Genomic DNA, 6,468 nt, shown 5'->3' with positions numbered 1-6,468 from the left:
CTTGGTTGTTCGCGTTGTCTTGGTTATTATCCTCATTGTCCACAAAGATCTAACACCAATTCTCCATGACGACCTTGATTAGCCATTCTTGCGTCAATGTAGAGCTCTTTCGGGTTCGTTTTCTGGTTCGACAAGTTCTCCTTTCTGAGCAAGACTTAAGAGTCAACCGCCTGCAATAAACAAGCTAAGATCAAGTAATTAAAACCTGAATATTTTAATTAAAGACTTAAAAAGATCGAATATAAATCAATTTCTAAGTCCCCGGCAACGGCGCCAAAAGCTTGTTGCTCCCCAATATACAGGCGCAGCAGGTGTACGTGGTCGCTCAAGTAATATAGATTCATAAAGAAACAAGTTATCATTCCCAAGGGACTTATGTTCAACTTATATTTGACACTCAACTCTACAAATAAAATAAAAGTAACCGTTTTCAGAGATAGTGATAATTGTTAACTACTACTACGAATTATGCAAGAAAAAAAAGTAACTAAGATTGAACGACTTTAAGATGATTTTTCAAGCAAGTAAAAGACAATTCCAGGGTTGCAGCATGTAGTGAATCTCATGTATCATATTCTTGGCTTCGAACAAATTTCAGTTGTCAAGTTACTGATTTATAGGGATGATTGTATGAGTCGGCTATCAAACCTCTAGTTGCCTACTCCAGTTAATAGTCTAAGTACATCGTTGAGTGGGGATAAATGTGCCTAATTGGCGAGCATTTATATTTCATTTTCTTTCATAACCAAGCAAGTTATTCGTCCGGGCGTCACTCCTAAACACAAATCACCTCAATCAAATGGGTCGATCGAGCGAGCTCTCTATATTCTCTAGTCTATCTAACCCATCCTCTCTTGATTTTAATATTAGACAATAGATTTATCTTATGGTGATCAAGCATAAAATACTAAAACAATAATATAGAAGTAACTTATAATGACAACCATGCATTAATTCAAAAGACCTTTAAATAATCAACAATGATTCATAGCTACAGCCCCAGAACTAAGGCATTTAGCCACTCATGCTATTAGAAAACCACAAAATACAATTGTTCATGCGATTTCTCGAAAATAGATGAGTTAGAAGATCGAAACCTATTACAAATGATGAAACTTGCTCTTGCACACCAATTAAAAAGTTGAACCCTAACAATGGAGCCCTAAGGATGTATTTATAATAATTGGAAACAATAGGGTCGAAGTCTACTACAACTAGGAGTACTATTTTAAGCCTCTTTAACTGAAAAAGTCAGAACCTTCATGGCATGTCGCGCCTGGTATCATGCCTAGCAGTCACCTATAAATTCTTCACCTTGGCACGCCGTACCTAGCAGTGTGCCAACTACTGGTGGTTCTTCCCTTAGCCATTTTTCTTCTTCTATTTGCTTCCTCTTCTCCAAATCAATTCCAAATCCTTCAAAAGTTCCTGAAAAACCTAATCATATGTTTTAGTGCACACTCATCACAAGTTAACAAAATCAAGTTAATAGTCTTAAATCACTCTTTAATTTGATCCAAACATGGGAAAATATTGACAACTTAGGCATATAAATACGCCTAAGATTAGGGCTCAACCCTACCCTTCCTCCAGTCCTAGTGGTGGTTGAAAACAAGATAGGTTTTATGCTCTTCAAACTGGATAAGATAAAGCGGGTTCCCCAGATGTGGTAATTGGTGAATTATGGTCCTTAAGCTTTTGGTTATGCATTGCTTGGTATTGAGTGTTTCATTGGCTATGGTAAGACTCCATGTATGGTGATTGTTTGGAGTAGTCCTTGAAATCCTTGTGGAATCTTCTTAAGTGCTTACTTGTATCAATGGTTTAGTGGTTGTTAAGACTTTGGTGTTATGTTTTGCTTGAGGGAGATGAATTTGAAGGGACTAGTGGGGTTTGCTACCAAGGAGAGATAATGTGCTTTATGGTTGGTGCGTGAGTAGAACTATATTGATTTTGAAGAGTTCATTGTTATGGTTTGGTGTGTGAAAGTTCGAAGGTGATGTGATGTCTTAGTATCCCTATCTTTTTCCTTCTATCTTCATGTCTAGCTTGAAGCCTCAGACCTCATGGTTCACTCTTTAGGATTCGTGTGCCTTAGTCATTCTCACTTTTCCTAATGCATGCATGCTCATGAAAAAAATGATTTTTCAGAAGATATAATTTAACTTACTTGATTGTTTCATGATTATGTGCATTGAGTATGATTTCGCATGTTTGTCATACAAAAAGATGTTTTAAAAGTATGTTTTCTCTTGGAGTCGAGATTCCTCCTTGGTTATGTGCATTTTGATAAAGTTGCAATGATGATTGGTTGTTAGTTTCTCTCATAATTTTTTCATGCTAGTTTGAGTTCCATTCAAGGATGAATGTTCCCAAGGGGGAGATACTGTAGCACCTCAAATTTAAGAAAGGCTAGGAAGGGGTCTAACGGGCTTGTCAAGAACCCAAACAGTACCATGGGACCCTCCACGAAGCCCTAGACGGCTGTGAAGGGGACCATGGCCCGTTATGATGCTCGTGACAAGAAGGCATAACCTTCCCTAAGCAAGTTCCCTCCCACGGACCCTTAGACGGGTCGAGAAGAGGTAGAAAGGTTATACAAGTGGTCGTGAAGGGGTCAAGTCATTAAGGGTTCTCCCCTATCCACTGATCAAGAACCACTTGCGTCAAAACAGCCTGCGAAGTTCCCACACAGACTGTGAAGATGTCCGTGAAGGGGGTTTTAACAGACTTAGAGTTTAGGATCAACTTCAACTGATCATATCTTTTAGCACAAATTGAATTAGGTGGCCCATGACCTATCAAATTAAAGATCTCGAAGTCCTCTTTCCAACGCCACAAAGTTTTCCCAATTCCAAGTTGAGAGTAAAACTTGATGCCTGAAATAGTGAAGCCATGTCAAGTAGAAATTCTTCACGACCCGTTTGACAGACTTTGGTGGTCTTTAGAGCCCGCTTTGGCTTTCCAGTGAGCAATTTTGACAGTTTTAAGTCAGGGATTATTGGGTCTTTTCTTAATTATTTTAACTCAATACTACATCATTTTTTGTTCTACCCAAAGCCCTATATAATGATTTTAAACCCCCAAATCACCCAAACTCAATTCATTCTCTTAGATTTTCAAAAGTTGATTAAGCTCCTCCTCTCAAATATATCTCTCTCTAAAGGAAGAATAAAAGAAGTCAAGTTAGGGTTTCAAGATCAAGCCTCCAATTCACCAAATTGTTTAAGGGCTTTGAACTTCAAGGTATGATAGTTTTCATCTATGGAGGTCTTTCCTCCAAAGAGTTCCCAAATTCTCCAACTTTGAAGTTAGAAATCTCCAATTGAAATTAGGGTTTACTTCCATGTCATGGGTTCCTTTCAATGTTGATCCAATTGATTGTTTTATGACTTTTTATGCATGAATTGAAGTAATTGAATGTTTTAAGATGAATCCCCATGAACCCTTGCATAACCCATGTTTTCTAAGCTATGATGATAATATTGTGGGTCTTGAACCATGAAAGATGAATTTATGAAGATATACATGTCTTCTCTTTATGAAATTGCTGGAAATTAATTTGAAGATGTATTGACTTTGAAACCATAATGAGGCTTATGAATTATTGAAAAGAATGCATGTTTATGAAAGTATGTTTATGACTCAAGTAAGCTTATAGATGAAGATATCTATATGTTCAATGAAGCTTGTCCACATGACACGAATGACATCTAGACTTGACCTCAATACTTTTGGGCTATTTTTCTAAACTAGGTCTAGATAAGTATGGTATCCGGATATGCCATCAATGATTATAGATCATGCTTTCAGAACAATTTCCATTAGTAATAGGGCATTTCTAGTTTGAAGTGAATGACTATGGGCCTTAAAAGCTATTATGAGAAGATCATGGATGCTGAAATATTTTCTCACGCATGGTCTAAGGAGCTATCCTATGATAAGACAAGTGGCTAATGCCCATGTCTATTAATGATAAGACAAGATAAGAATGATAAATATTTTGTGGGATTTATGCATAGAACAGAGAAGATATTGAGATCGTAACACTCCAAAAAATGGTAGGTTGAACTAGAGCCTAAATGTAAGGATGAGCGTCTTGAATATGAGTTACAGGGGTCAAGGCCATGAGGCAAGTGTCATGGCCAAAGGGCTAAGCCAAAGCCAAAAGGCAAAATCTGCCCCTAGCCATTAGCTGCTTCCCCAACCTTCATGAGAAGGACCACGAGTCGTGGTCCTCACCATGGCTCGTGAAGGTGGGCGTGGTCTTGCCTTGGCCATGAAATTTTGGCCACCAAATTCCCTAGCTACTGCCTCAAATTCACGGCCATCACCACGGTCCGTGGTCTTGACCACGACCAAGGGAGGCTCTCGTGAAGTTGTCTTAGGTAAATAGCCAAATGGCCCAAAATGGCAAAGTCACTACCCCAACTCCACTGGCATGACCACATGTCGTGGTCCACTTCACGAGCCGTGAAGAGGCCCGTGGAAATGACTTGGGCGATTGAACTTTTGTCACAAAAATGAGGCCACTGCCTCACCTTCACGGGCAGTACCACAGATCGTGGTCCTTACCACGGCTCTTGAAGGTGACCTTGGTGCATGGCGTGAGTTTTAAATGAGGGTTAAAAAAGTCTTTTCTTATTTTAGTCCAATTAATGTTGGGGTGTTTTAGGTATTTTAGGGGTAAAATATATATTGTTTTTAAATCAAATTTCACAAGAATTAGTCATTATTCACAAACACCCAATTGAAATCAAAAACCTCCCTCTTCTATCAAAAAAATTCTCTCTCTAGACTCAAGGAAAAGAAGAACAAGACATTGGAGCTAGGGTTGCTAGAGTTTCAAGGTTCTTCCCCAAATTTCTTGGAGCTTATTAGTTGAGGTTTGGTTGCTTTTCATCCTTGGGTAGCTATCACCCAAGGAGCCCCTTCAAATTATGTTTTCAAGATATCAAATCCCCCAATTTCTAGGGTTTTCATTCTATAACATGGGTCTTCTTTCCAAAACATTTTCATTGCTTAACTCTGATTGTTTATGGTTTTTTATGACGAATTATGAATATATTGATGGAGAATTGATGTTTATAATGAGAATTAACCTTATACACATGTGTTCCCCATGTTGATAGATCTTGAATTGATATTGTGGGTTGGATGATATTATGAATGTGTCAATTGAATATGTTTATGTTGATTAAGCTATTGAATCATGAATTCCTTCTACATTATGTAGTAATTGTATATAGTTGGGTTGATTGTGATTCCAAAACCCTTGAAGGGTAAATGTATGATGGTTATGTCTCTTTATGGGAATTGTGCATGAAATTGTGAATTGCTTAGATAGTAATGATTCTATATCTATTATGTTGTTGTGGTGTTGATGATAAGATATTTCATCCCTATACCCTATACACTTGGTTATGCATGATGTATGTATGTTTATGAGAAGCTTGTTGTGTTGATTGAAAGGACATTCTCATGATCACAATACGATTATAATGTGAAAGGTTTACTCACATGCTAGTGTTTCTAAAGTGAAAGGAGCATTCTCACTTAAGGAACCTATGAGCTATTATGATGAGATGTTGGCACGAGTGCCCAATGAATGTTGAAATGAACTTAAGTAAAGGCTAATTATGACTATTAATGGGAATAATGCGTAGCACCGAGAGGACATGAAAGTGAGATGGGGGCTTATACGTTTAGCAAGTCCGGCCTCCCAATGTGATATGAATATGAGATGGGTTCCTTCACACTAGTCGGGGGTTCACATTACGGTGTCTCATGAGATGGAAGCCTCCACGTTAGAGTGCAGATTTCTAGAAGCAATCTTTGTATCCCATAACAATGTGCCCACATAGGTCTTAGCTAGTGGATCCACCTAGAAGCTAACATATACATTCTACCTTAGGCAAGTAGGACACCTCTTTTCGGTGTGGGGGTAGAACACCGAATTCCATGCAGCTTACATGGTCTATGTCGGTTAATGAAACCTTTCCCTAAATTATATGAATATGAATCATGGTAAGAACATGGACTTTAATTATGACTTCTTAAAGGGTACTACTTAGTGTGAGTGGGGGCATGGGACTTCACTTATGCATTGCACAAGTGGGCTGTAAGAGGGGTTGGGATAAGGTTCACTCTTATGTAGGTGGGATATGACTATGTTAATATATGTATGTTTTTGGTGACCTATTTGTGATACTTAGCATTTGGTAGGGTTATGGGATCTTACCTTTGCATTGCACTAGTATGGCTTTGGGTTGCTTATATGTTGAGATGGCTTATGTTTCTTCATAAATATGCATATGGGTTTCCAAACTTGACAAAGGCATGATTTCAACTAAATGTCCCTTTTATGCATGTTTTAATGATTTTTGTGCATGGCATCCATACTTAGTACAATTAATTGTGCTAACCCATATTTTCTACTTTACTATGAGTGTAGGTTCCGGTCGTTGA

Source organism: Solanum tuberosum, unplaced genomic scaffold (genome assembly GCF_000226075.1).
Source record: "Solanum tuberosum cultivar DM 1-3 516 R44 unplaced genomic scaffold, SolTub_3.0 scf00050, whole genome shotgun sequence".
Classification (NCBI taxonomy): domain Eukaryota; kingdom Viridiplantae; phylum Streptophyta; class Magnoliopsida; order Solanales; family Solanaceae; genus Solanum; species Solanum tuberosum.
Note: the sequence above shows the minus strand (reverse complement) of the source record.